At 37.4% G+C, this 12988-nt stretch overlaps 1 pseudogene across 1 annotated transcript; it reads right to left on the bottom strand.

Annotated features, from left to right (window-relative positions):
• Positions 1–2857: 2857 nt before the first annotated feature.
• LOC149023365 (protein MAEA homolog) lies at positions 2858–11370 on the bottom strand (annotated as a pseudogene). Its single transcript, XR_016171523.1, has 7 exons — positions 10597–11370; positions 10296–10493; positions 9469–9591; positions 8491–8676; positions 4150–4283; positions 3553–3739; positions 2858–3454 (listed from the first exon to the last, which is right to left on the bottom strand). The product of XR_016171523.1 is annotated as a protein MAEA homolog (transcript).
• Positions 11371–12988: the final 1618 nt, after the last annotated feature.

The following is a 12988-nucleotide window of genomic DNA, read 5'->3' as shown; positions in this document are numbered from 1 at the left end:
TCATTCAGTTAATCAAGAGGGAAGGTATCTCTCATTTATCTAATAATAAAATAAGATCATTAATTAAATCATACTTCTAAATCATGATTCCTGAACCGTGAAGAATAGAACTTGGTGTGTTTTTATTTATTTATTTATTTGGTCTACTCAAGTTAGTTATAAAAGTCTTGTTTGTCCAATTTAGTGACCAATATTTCAGTTTGCCCAATCTGTAAACTTGAAATATTACAAGTTATCCGATGTTAATTTTCTATTAACTTTGAGATTGAAATCATCATTTTGCCCATGGGCAAAGGGAAATATAAAATTTATTTTATTTTATAAAACTTCACTTAATTTTTCAAATTTACAAAAATAACTCTCTATCGGCAAGCAAAACAAAATCCACCGCCTGCGACCACCACCTTTTCTCCTGCCAGAAAAAAATAAAAATAAATAAACCACTACGGTAACCCTAGTCATAGAGATGTTGGAAATCCCATGGATGGTGGTTATGATGGCATCTATCGTGCTTCCCTTGAGGCAGCCAATCCGACTAATACCCAATCCATTTTTGACAAGGAATCGACCACATTTCCTTGTAGATGTGTGAAATATACCCCAACATCACATCAAAAGGTTGAAGTCTATTTACAAGTCACATCATTCTTTTTTAATTTAATTACAACTTTTTTGATGTGATGTTAAGACACATGTCATACATGTACAAGGAAATGAACGGTCTATTTCCCTGGCTAAATTTATGCAACTAGTCCCCCATGTTGTATCAATTTCAATTTCAACCTCTTTGCATAAAGCATTTAGGAAATATGGGTAATGAACAATTTGGGAATATCCATTGGTTTATACCTAAGCATGAAACAAGGTAAAAATTTTAAAGTAGAGATGTTGCAATCAATATAACTAGATTGAATTTCTTTTGAATGCTAGACCTCTGCATGCTTTGATTTACTTTCTCAAAGACTGTTCTCCTTTACATAATATATTTGACTTACCTAATTGCTGCATTTTACGTTTTCCTTTTACCTACCTAATTTTGCAAGGCCTTGCCTGTCAGGAAGCTGGTTTAAATTCTTGCTCATTGAGAGATGATGTCTTAGTCTTGTCCCTAGATTGAGACTTGAGAGATGAGAATGCTTAATTTCCAGTGAGAAGTTAATATAATGTATTGTACATTAAAGCTGAGTTTGTCTCTGGAGAAAAAAGGTCGAAGGGAAAATGGTGTCTATAGAACTGTACAGAAGAATTGCGATCAACTTGGCTATGAAGTGAGAGAGGAGATGCTTCTCCCCTGCTTTGTACTATGTGAATAGATGCAATCATGGAGTTCATTTCAGCCGGAATGTGCCTAGAGAGGACATAAATGCAATACTTTCTATCTTACGGGTACCATAACTAAGAGGAGAAACAACATATTTGATAACAAAATTAATGGCTGGGAAAGGAAAATAAAAAACTCTGCAATTTGTGCTCGAGCCAATGACCAAGAAGATGGCTTGTTGGAAGGCAACAAATCTCTCTTTCGCAGAAGAGGAGTTTTGATGCAAGCTTTACTACAATCTATGGCACTACACCAAATGCAATGTTTGAAATTCCCAAAGACTATATGCACCAAAATAGATGCAATCTGTCAAAGGTTTTGGAATGGCCAGCCAAACAAGAAAAACCAACTAAACTTAATTGCTTGGGGTAGATACTGCAAGCCAAAAGCATTGGGAGGTATGGGTTTTAAGAGGATGGAGGATTACAACTCAACGTTGCTTCTGAAATAAGGATGGAGGACACTAACTCAACCCGATGCTTTGTAGGTTCATATCCTAAAAGCAAAATATTTCAGAAATCAATCTCTTTTTAACCCTAAAGTCGGTGCAAAGAAAAAATCATTGATTTGGAATAGTCTCACGACTATAATTCCTCAATTAAAAACAATGGTGACACGGAAAATTGAGCTGGAACACAAAACTTCTTTCTGGTTTGATCCTTGGTTACCAACACAAATGCCAGATCCAACATCAACAAATGATTTCTCAATAGGGCCACGTCAAGCAACGGTTGTTGAGGTCCTCAATAGTATCCAAAGCATCAACATGAAGATATTCCTAACTCATCCTAATTTTATCTCCATCATTTCAACACCAATTAATTTGTCGGACCATGACGACTCATGGTCCTCCTTGCTTTCTCCAAATGGAGAATTCACAGTGAAAAAAGCCTTTTCTGAGATAATCAAGAGGCGTTTCTCTTCGTTAGGGAACCTCTCTTATCGGTGATGGAAATTCTATTGGGAATTACCCATACACCCAAAATTTAAGGTGTTTTTCTGGCGGTTACTGCATGACGATATACCAATCAGATCAAAACTAGCCCAGTGGTCTAACTGTTCATCTGAATGCGCTCTCTGCAAAGAAGCGAGTGAAACAAATTGACATGTTTTTATATCATGTGAATGGGCCAAAAGAATACATGCTGCTAGACCACTGGTCTTACGAACTGAAAATTGGAGAAACTCGTCAATTCTGAGTTGGTGTCAAAACCTTGAAACCCACTTGGATAAATCCAAATCCAAATGGTTTCTTTCCGTCTTTATTATCTCTTGTTATTTCATTTGGCAGGAAAGAAATCTCAAAGCTTTTCAACAAAAAAATCCTAACCCTCTTAAGGTGTTAAAAAACCTGAATCATTGGATTGCAAATCTTAAACTAGAGAAAAATGAAATTATAATTCATAATTCTCCAACCCCAAATACAGAAAACCTAACCTTTCAGATTTTAAATTGATGCAATATCATCCCAAAACCTAATAATATTGTCTTAATATGTGCAAGAGTACTTAACCAGCACCTAGAGAAGGCAGGATGGAGCATTGGGATGCACATGAATGGACATATACAGTCCATCGATTTTGGAACCATGCAGATACCGGACGAGCTAGAAGCAGCTCTTTTTGGAATACAATATGGGATGAATAAGGCAACAACACAAGGGATTTGGATACAGGAAATTTGGTGCAACTTAGAAGACTTGCAAAATCTATTACCAAAACCAAATTTTGGAACATGGCCTTTACATCAAATAGCTATGTTAATTAAGGTTGCTAAGACAACCAAACATGTAATATTTGACAAATTCCCATCCCCAATGCTCCAAGTTTTGTTTGAAAAGTTAACACTATCTGATTCCGAACTAATAGGAACAGGTAATGCAACTCAAAATTATGGCTGTAAGTGCTTTTAATTTAATGAAACTTTTCTTCTTATTAAAAAAAAAGAATAGATGCAATCAAATTTGGCTCTCATTTGTTGGGACTTAGGAGCGCCATTGTTGACCTGGCTCAGTTCTGGATATACATGGACTATGAAATATAAGCCTTGGCAAGCTCAGAATAGTTGCAGACAAAGAGTGTCCTAGGGCACGTGACTTTACCATTGTTCTGGCTTGGCCATTTCCTCAAGAGCCTGCCATTCTCACAGAAAATCAATTAATACAAACAAGAAATATAAAATTGCATCCATCAGTTCTAACACACCAATTCCATTGTTTTAAAGATGCAAACCTTTGTGCTATAAACATAGCCGTTTGGCAAGACGAGTGGTGGGTTCTCTGTATCCATCGACTCCTTCGTTATGTAGCAAACCAGTTTTGAATGATGTTGCTTGGAGAACGGCAATGGACATGCTAGTTTCTGGAAGCTTTCCTGCGAGAGTGGATCTTCTTTGGGGCAGTCTTTGTTATTACAGAATCTAACATACGTTAAGAAACCACAAGCAGCAATTCGGCATGATTGGGACTCTTTTTTTTTTTTTTTGGGGGGGGGTACAAAGGGGCTTTATTAAGCCGGGAGATTGGGATATTAATATGCCTCAGCAAGAGTTGACCCACGATCTCTTCACCAAGAGCCGTTGGTTTCACCACTAGAACAGCTTTGCGCTTGGCGCATGATTGGGACTTTACTAGCATACAAAGGTGCGTAATGTAAACGGCCTGATGTCATAGTCACAGTAAAAGCTACTGGACCATGCTTCAAATTTGATCATTTTATCATGTGTAAACTAATTACAACAGTAAGGGGTTGTTAAATCTTAAGAAAATAAAGGGATACAGGTGGGGAAAAACATTAAAAAGAAGAACTACAAAAATCAAACAAGGATACGGTGTCTTAAGGGAAGACAATCCTGCTTGCAAATATATATTTAACAAAGGCTCAACGGTCATGCCATATAACCTGCAGAACTCCTGTTTGAAGTGCTCCAGTAGATAGTCCCATTGCTTTGCCTCAAAGAGAACCTTTGCAAAGCACGACTCAAGTTATCCTCGTTCAGTAATTAATTGTGTACAACAGATGAACAAAATCACATTTACTATACTAATTCAGACAAAAATTAAAAAAACAATGCAGAAAATCCTCTTAGTGGCAAAATCCTTGGGGACAGAACCATGACTTTAGTCCACTGGAAAGCAAATGAAATCATAATTGACCATGATACAGTTAGGCAACAAATAGGACAGAGATGAGATGTCTGTGGCATAAGATTTTTTTTTTTGGGGGGGGGGGGGGGGAGTGAAATGTCTCACACAGGATCCATTACCTGGCACCAATGTTAAAATCTCAGGATTCCAGTATAGAGGACTAAGATGTGCGCTCAAATCTCAGGGTGGCCACTTCATGCAAATTCTTGTTAGGGTTAGAGCATACCCCAATCCTTCCTTGGGCCCAATAAAAGCAGGGCTTGTGATGGGCCCCTCGTATCTCAAGTGTACACCCAAAAGGAGGAGGTGTCACAGGGATCAGCTATTCCAGCAGAGGAGAGGGACCACGAGAAAAGCAGCTAGAGACAGAGTGGCCAGGTAGCACAGGCTGATTTGGGGGGCAGCCACATGTAGAGGTCTGATATGGAGCAGGGAATGTTAGTCCAGGTGCAAAGAGAGGAGTACGGGAAATCGTAAGAGAAAATTGTTATGTTGAGAGTTGAGAGGAGAAGATAAGTTTGTTGAATATTGTAAGGACTTCTGCAAGGTGAACTTGCAGGAGGAGAGCTGCTGCTCTTGGGAGGTTGTAGGACAGTTTTATGTTGCTGATTACTGTTTTGCTGCTGTTCTAAGTATAGTTGCTGTTCTACTGTGAATCTTAATCAAGATATCCTGTTCATCTTGTTCCTATTATTAGTCTGTTTTTGCTGTGTATTCTTGTAGGGTTGAGTGAAGTGGGAATGTGTTGGTCACTGTTAAGCTGGGATTTGGAAGCTTAACAGCTTACATCAGGTTACAGCTCACAAGGGTAAGATTGACTAACTGCAAAAGGCGACAAGGAACAATTGAAGTGACCCAAAAGTTAATTTCAAAATAAACAAAATATAAGCCCAAAGTTTCTGATTTCATCTTATTTCATCTTATTTCAACAGCATCTTTCTCTTGACTGATACACAAAAGATCACCTAAAGTTCTATTCACACTATATAGGCTGCTTATGTGTGCCTCTCAAAAGCTGTTCCTTGTCACCAAATGTTCGCAAGACTGCTGTTAGGGTAATCTCCATGAATGTGGAACTTCATGGCTCAGATTTGCCTTCTAAAACCAATGTAAAAGGGGGAAAATCAAATCTTTTTTCGTCTTACACGTACTTTTTATTTCCTCAAAAATGATGGATAACGAGTAACATATAGGGTCAGTCAGGTTCAGTGGATTGGGACAAAAAGACACTATAAATAGGTAAGCAAAAATTCCTTGAGATTAAGTGATTAATCGTTAGAAAACATGAAATACTATACAGAGCAAAAATTCAACTTTTGCTGAATTCACACAAATTTGCTCCAGACAATTAAGTTGACCAGTATCTTCTAACAAATCAAAGCATCACTTCACCATGAAGGCTGGCATGTCTCTGAGCTCTGTTATCTCTCCCACATAAAATCTTCCCTACATGTATATACTAAATTCTGTGTGCAAAATAAACTTAAGTGTAACAGAAATGAGGATGTTGAGATGGATAAGAGGCAAAACAAGGTAGGATAAAGGAATGATCATATTAAAGCTGGTTTAGGAAATATTTTGATATATGATGAACTACAAGATAGTCATTTGAGGTGGCATGGTGGAGGCCGTTAAATGCCCTAGTCCAGAGTAGTGATTTAATCCAAATTGAAGGAACCAAAAGAGCAGGGCATAGACGCAAAATAAACTTAGGAGAAGCGGTGAGAAAAGATATTAATGGCGCCTTGTATCCAGTGTAACCTTGAATGAAGCTGATTTGAAGGCAAGCAGCCACATAGTGGACCCCATTGAATTGGGACAAGGCTGAGTAGTTATTGTTGTATACATTTACCTGATTATCTTCCAGCAACTCTTAACATCTCAACAAGCTGACAGTTTCCAATTATCTAACATGCAGTGAGAGACACAGTGAGAACTGTTTACCCTTGTTTCAAGATATAACCAGCACTCTGTAATCTCCTACGTTGCAAGGGGAAAAAAATCCCAGGAAAATCTACCATCGAAGTTACAGACCTTGAACTAAATAGGAGGCATTGATCTGGTTTTAGTATAAAGTGGCAGTTGCTTTGGACCTAAAAGGATAACGTAAGAACAACGGTACTGGATGTTTGGTCCATCAAACAAGCAGACGGCTATCTAATTCTGAAGGCTATTTCAAGGCTATTTCTTTAGAATAAAGTACTGAGTTCTCTGCATTTATAGGAACTTGTTAACAGAAGAGCACATGTCAACATTGGATATGGCTTCATCAATGACCATAATCTAAAATCCTTTGCAACATGACACTCCTTTTCAAAACATGGTAAGATTTTATGACCAATACAGGCTGTCCATAACACTGGAAACTATCTTGATTCAAGGGAGCTCTAACCCCTAACAAGCACATATCTAGTAATGCTAATCATCTACATTTAACCTTTAACTTTCAAATAAATGACATGGAATTTCAGAGAAATGAATGAGATAAGATCTCAGAAGAATCCCTGGTTTGAATCCTCCTTGTTCACTTGCCCTTGGCTTCCCTCTTCTGGACAAGGTGCAAGAAGAGACACAGGTTTTGGATCTTTAGTAGATTAAGAGGATATCGGATAAGGAACTGAAAGCCCAGGACCAGGAGGACCCAAACCTAGGATTCCCCTTGAAATCCTATCAAAGAATGAAATATATATACACAAAAATCTGAAGATGGCTAGAACCGTGAGACCATTTTTCTCAAGTCTCCACACAACTTAAATTGACAGGCTAATCTTGCTGTAGACAAGCTGTTTGGGAAGTATTAGAAGAGGACTCGTTCACTTATCGATTGGATAACCTACCACTGGGCCATAGGGCTAACCAGCCTTTCTATAGGAGTTTACTGAGTCACCAAAACCCAAACTGTAGGGATTAGGTTAGTCTTTTGTCATTGTCATTTTTTAAGTACAAAGCTGGCCATTGGGTACTAAAAAATAGGGGAGCACAAGACTGCATCACTTGACAAGAAGAGTTCACTGGGGTCCACAAGATAGGAGGCTGGCTGCTGCACTTCCAGAAGATTTTTTTATTTGTTTGTTTGGATGAATGAATAATTCATTAACCAAAGCCCCCCGGGGGAGGGAGGGGGTACCAATCTACTGCTCATCGAAAAAGAGGAACCAAGACCCCAGGAAGTAACAATGGTCCTGTTCCAGAAGACTTACATGTACCAAATTTCATAAATCCTAGTTTCAACTTCATAGTTCCATATTTAGAAGATTGTAATGCTAACTTTTTATTTCTTGTAACTTGAGGGGCAAGATATTGCTTCCTATTATGATTTATTGAAGATTGAGTTTGCACAATCAGTTTTTAGAGCTCAGTTTGTTGCTGATTACAAGATACAATCTATTTCCAGAACCACTTCGTGGATTATCCAAGAAGCGACTATTTACACCAACCTCTCTTATTTGGTGACTTAACTCAACCTTTATATTGGGTACCCAAATAAAGCCCAAACTTGGAGGCTTGGACTACCTTGCAAGGCTTGTCTCAACCTCAGTTACAGCCCCATCGCTTGGCTGGTTGAAGAGAATCAGATAACCTTAAGTCTGATGTTTTAGACAACCCTACAGCAAGGGATTGTCATTAGTTGACTGGTTTATATATCTTGCCACAAGACATGGCAAGACATTATTTCCAGCAGCAGCTGCCACCATCACTGCACCAGTACTAGTAGCAGAACCACTACTGACACCAAAAGCAGCATCGCCACTGCTGCAGTCACAGAAGATAAACAAAAGGAGAAGTTGATAAAGAAGAGCTCACTTGGTGGCAGCAGTGACATGAAGAACCCCCCATGAACCCCAATGTCAGACCCCCTTTACTTTCTCTTCTTTTTTTGCTCCCATCTCACTCTTCAACATTTAGGTGAAGGTTCCAATGGATACACACACATGCAAATCCAACCATATCCATAGGAACACATTTTCTTTAAAACAACAATAGATACACACACACAAAAGGAAATCATATTAATGAGGTTTACCTTGTATGTTGCACATTCAGTTTGACTTTTAAAGGCCAAAGTTGCCATTACACGCTGCAGTTCTTTCATATGGGTGGCTCCCCATGGTGCAAGGTATTTCTGAGCATATCTGATGGCTTGCAAGTTGTTCTCAGCTCGTACCAGCTCTATGAACTCTTGCAGTCTCAATTGAAATTCGAACTTGCTCTATCACCAACAATATCCAATATTAAACAGATATATGAAGAGAACAGGTTACTTCAGTATACAACTGAATTTTGGAAGGAACAAAGAACATTGATTCTATCAAGTCCAAACCAAATCCCAATTCGAAGAAAATAAGAAAATACATTGATAAATCTTTCAACAGAAAAGGGGGCATGACCCTATCCTTTATGGGCTGAAGACCAAAGCTTCCTATATTGCATTAAGGTTATCCCAGATTGGCTTGCACTCAAATTTTAAATGTTTATACATCGTCTATCAAATGGACAACTTCCACCGTGACAAAATTTTCTATGCTGCATTATTATGCTCAGAAGGACTCAGTAGATTCTTATCATGTATGTCCTGACATACTCATTTTCCTGCATAGATAAAGGATCTAAACATAACTATTGAGATCTCACTTTAACTTCTGTTAACTGTATAAGATCCTATTATTTGTTGAACAGAAGCAACAGTAAAACAACAAGCAGAAAGAACCCCATCAATCCAGCCTGGGCAGCATTGCAGAGTGAAGTGTTTTTTTGGAGGGTGGGGTTGCTTGGGGATTCTTATCTTATCACAAAGCTTGTTCTGGAATATAGGGATCATCGATCCACTAAGGAATGAAAGCTGGTATTCCATACAGTCTACTTTCATTAACATTTTACCATGACTATTGGAACCCAATACAAACCTGACAAGAAGGAAATAACTGAATAACCATAAGCTGGCCTTCTGGACAGTAGAAAATAAAATGCAGAGGTCAGGGAATAGAGAAGAAACTGGATATACCTTGGACTTCTTCAACCTGGACTTGTTCTCTGCGCACCAAGCTAGGGCAGGAGCTACATCCTTATCCTGAAGAGCATCAATAATTCTTTTGGCTTCTTGAAAGACATCGATGTCAACGAGATCCTGTAACAAAAAGATCTTAACATTCTCAGGAGAGTGGCACATCTGAAAGATACTACTTGTTAATACATACAAGAGTGTGGAAACCTGCATTTATCAGGATGAACAGGTCACCAAAACTTCAAGTTTACATAACAAAAAACCCGAAGGGTACAGAGTTTTTAAGGAGAAACCCATGCTATTCAAATCTGCAGGTCATTAATAAATGAATCGACAGAGCATTATCTTCATATTAGTGGGATAGTCAAATGAATCCTATTCTCAAACCTTTCCTACCAAATTCGCTCTTTGTCTTGTGAACATGTGTAAAATATAAAATTCCTTCTAATTATCTCAAGGACCTCAACTGACCACATCTTTCTTTTTTAAGTCAAATTAACTGACCACAACTTTTGGAGGCTTTATCTTGTTCCTTTTCAGCCTTCAGATGATACTATGTCTGTAACTATTGTTCTTTGTTTCATGTCAACAGAAAAATATTCAACCCCTCACGATGCATTTTCCCTTAAATTCTATCCATATTAATCTTGGGAACCCATCCATCTAAATATCCTCATCTCATATATACTCCCAACCATATCTTAATCGTTTGAATTCTTCTGGCTGTGAAAGAGAATTTCTGCTGCAGATAGTAAATAGACAATCCAGAGACAGAAGCATCCTTATATAACAAGCATGGTAGCCATATGAAGGGCTACAAACATCACCTGTATTTTACTATTTTCTGCAAGCTTCACTGCTGTTTCATAATAAGACATACGCAACATGTAATCTACCAGAAAGCGCTTCTCGCGTGTGTTGTTCCAATCAGGAGGAGGGTTCTCCGTCTGGAAAACCTGTAAGTGGTCCAGTCGAGCCCGACACCTCTGCACCTGCACCTCCTCGGTCTGACTGCCCTCTTCCAACTGAATTTACCAAATCTAACAATTAAGAAACAAGAAAACGGAGAAATTCAAAACAATTCAAGTTAAGCTGCTTTTAATTCCCTCTCATATTCTTCAATGTTACCTTCCTTTTGAGACCTTGCAGCCTGGAAACAAGAGAGTTTAGGCGATCAACAGTTTGATCTTTCGTGATGCGATCAGCAGCTTCATCATTGGATATGACATCAACTGTGGAGAAAACGGAACCCATCTCATTCCCGGCGATTCGGTAATTGGTTCTAATAGATTTCTTGAGATGCTCAAAGGGAACCCTCAACAATTGATTCTCCAGTTTCAGCGAATCGGCCGAATAGGTCATCCTCGACTGCGACGATATCGAAGCGGTCCTTGCTGCTGCCTTCACATCTTCAATTACAGCGGTTGAATTGCCATTCCCGTTGGGCATCGAATCCATTTCCATGGTTGATTGAGGCAGAAGGAAAAACTGGAACCCAGAGCAGCAGATAAGAATAAATAATCGAAATCTGGATCAGCAGAGGTTTTCGCATCAAATATATCATCAAAAACGAATTGAAGTTGCAAAGCTTAACGGCATAAAAGGAAAAAATGAATCTTATTGCGTGTGCTTGTTTGTTCTATGTTAAAGTCGATTGGTCGCTGTCTGATAATCACAAGAGAACATGAAGCCGTGGAACTGCCGAATAGGGCTTTGCTTGTATTTGAGAATTTCGATTTTCAATCTTTTCTTCTCTTCCGTCAAGAACTTGGTTTTTCTGATTTCATTGTAAAATATATCAGTTCTATCTCCTTTTGATTTTCTTTCTAGATTTCTAGATTGTAGAACCAACACAGTGAATGTTTCTGTTGGGAAATTTTCAGACACCCCTGAATTATCAAAAAATTGATGTCAGAGTTATTCAATTTATCACTCAAACCCTTAAAGGAAAATATATGTTAATGATAACCTTGTTATTAGAAAATTAATTTAAATATTGATGTAAGTGAGTTTTTCCCTCCTTTATATTCCCTTAAAATGTACGGATAATCAAGGTTTAAACTTTAAAGTATCTCACGATATTATGCGATATTAGTCGATACGTATCCATATTTGACCCATCCGATACGATACATCTCGATACGTTTCTCCATTAAATTATATTAAAATACATAAGTTAGAGTGATACAATACTCGATACAGGACGACAAGTCTTTTAAAATTACTTGATCGATACGATACCGATACTTTAAACCTTGGGGATAATATTAAAAATAGGTATATAAGAATAATTGATACTACAATATTAGTAATTGTGATTATGACTAAAATATTTGATGACATTAATCTTTAACTTCTCGTTTTTCTTTTGGATTAATAAGAGCAAGAGTAATTTGTAATACTGTAATGAGAGGCGTAATAAGCAAAATAGTACAAAAATAAAAGGGGATATGAAATTACTATAACTTATTCATTAGATGGACACCAAATAATTGATATTTTAGCTCCAAGACCTCCTTAGTCCTTATTTCATTGATGAATTTTTCTTGGGAAATTTTCAACGCCACCTTTAAGATAGCACCTAAAATTAATGCTACCCTCTAAATTATCCAATTTATCAATTAAACACATTATTAACACGGTTAGTTTCTATTAATTTTTATTTATCTTAATTTTTATTTATCGGTGTCAATAATCCCATATTCTAAGGGAAGAAGAAGATGTCAAAGAAGAGGAGGAAAAAATATATGACGAAGGTTTTTCGTTCAAAGGTATTATTGTATTTTTAAAACAGCTTAACTAGCTTGCATCGGTACTTATCTTTGATTTATTAATAGCCGGGTGTTATCGATATAGGTTTTCCCAATAAGGAGCCTCATAGAACAAAATTCCTTCAAAACTTGCAAAATATTCATCGAAAATTTTCATTTTGAGAATCTCGAAACAAAAATCTAGAGGACTGAAAAAAATCCCATGTTTCGATCGAAACCGTCGAAAATTGTTGAAACCTTGAAACCTGGTTCAACCTAGCTGGTTCTTAAGATTTTTTTTCTTCCAAATTTTGTGAAAAACATAGGAAATTTTGTAGAAACCTGAGAAATTTCGGGGAAACTTGAGAAATTTCGTTGGAAACCTAAGACTTTTTCCAGCAAGTTTTGTAACTTTTCCATATTTTCAATTTTTTGTTTCTTTCATGTTTTTCCAAATACCCCCTCCATCAGGGCTTCTTTATTTAAATTGTATATTCTCTCATACTGATTATCTTAGGCATGTTGATGACTAGATTTATAAAGTTACAATTGTCGATTACCTTGACAACCATAGGCACAAAATGTCATAGAATGTCTATATTCGTTGGTTGGAGGGAGGATGTTACATGCATAGTACTATTCGGCTCACAGGATGGATCCACCAAAGCATTCCTCTTGGCACTGAGTTGTACTTTCATTTTATTGTTAATTACTTTGTAATTGAAATTAGAAATTATATATTGAATGTTATGTACTTAAGTAGATAAGTT

Source organism: Hakea prostrata, chromosome 2 (assembly GCF_041222555.1).
Source record: "Hakea prostrata isolate BN-2017 chromosome 2, UWA_Hpros_2, whole genome shotgun sequence".
Taxonomy (NCBI): Eukaryota; Viridiplantae; Streptophyta; class Magnoliopsida; order Proteales; family Proteaceae; genus Hakea; species Hakea prostrata.
This window is presented reverse-complemented; position numbering and strand designations above follow the sequence as displayed.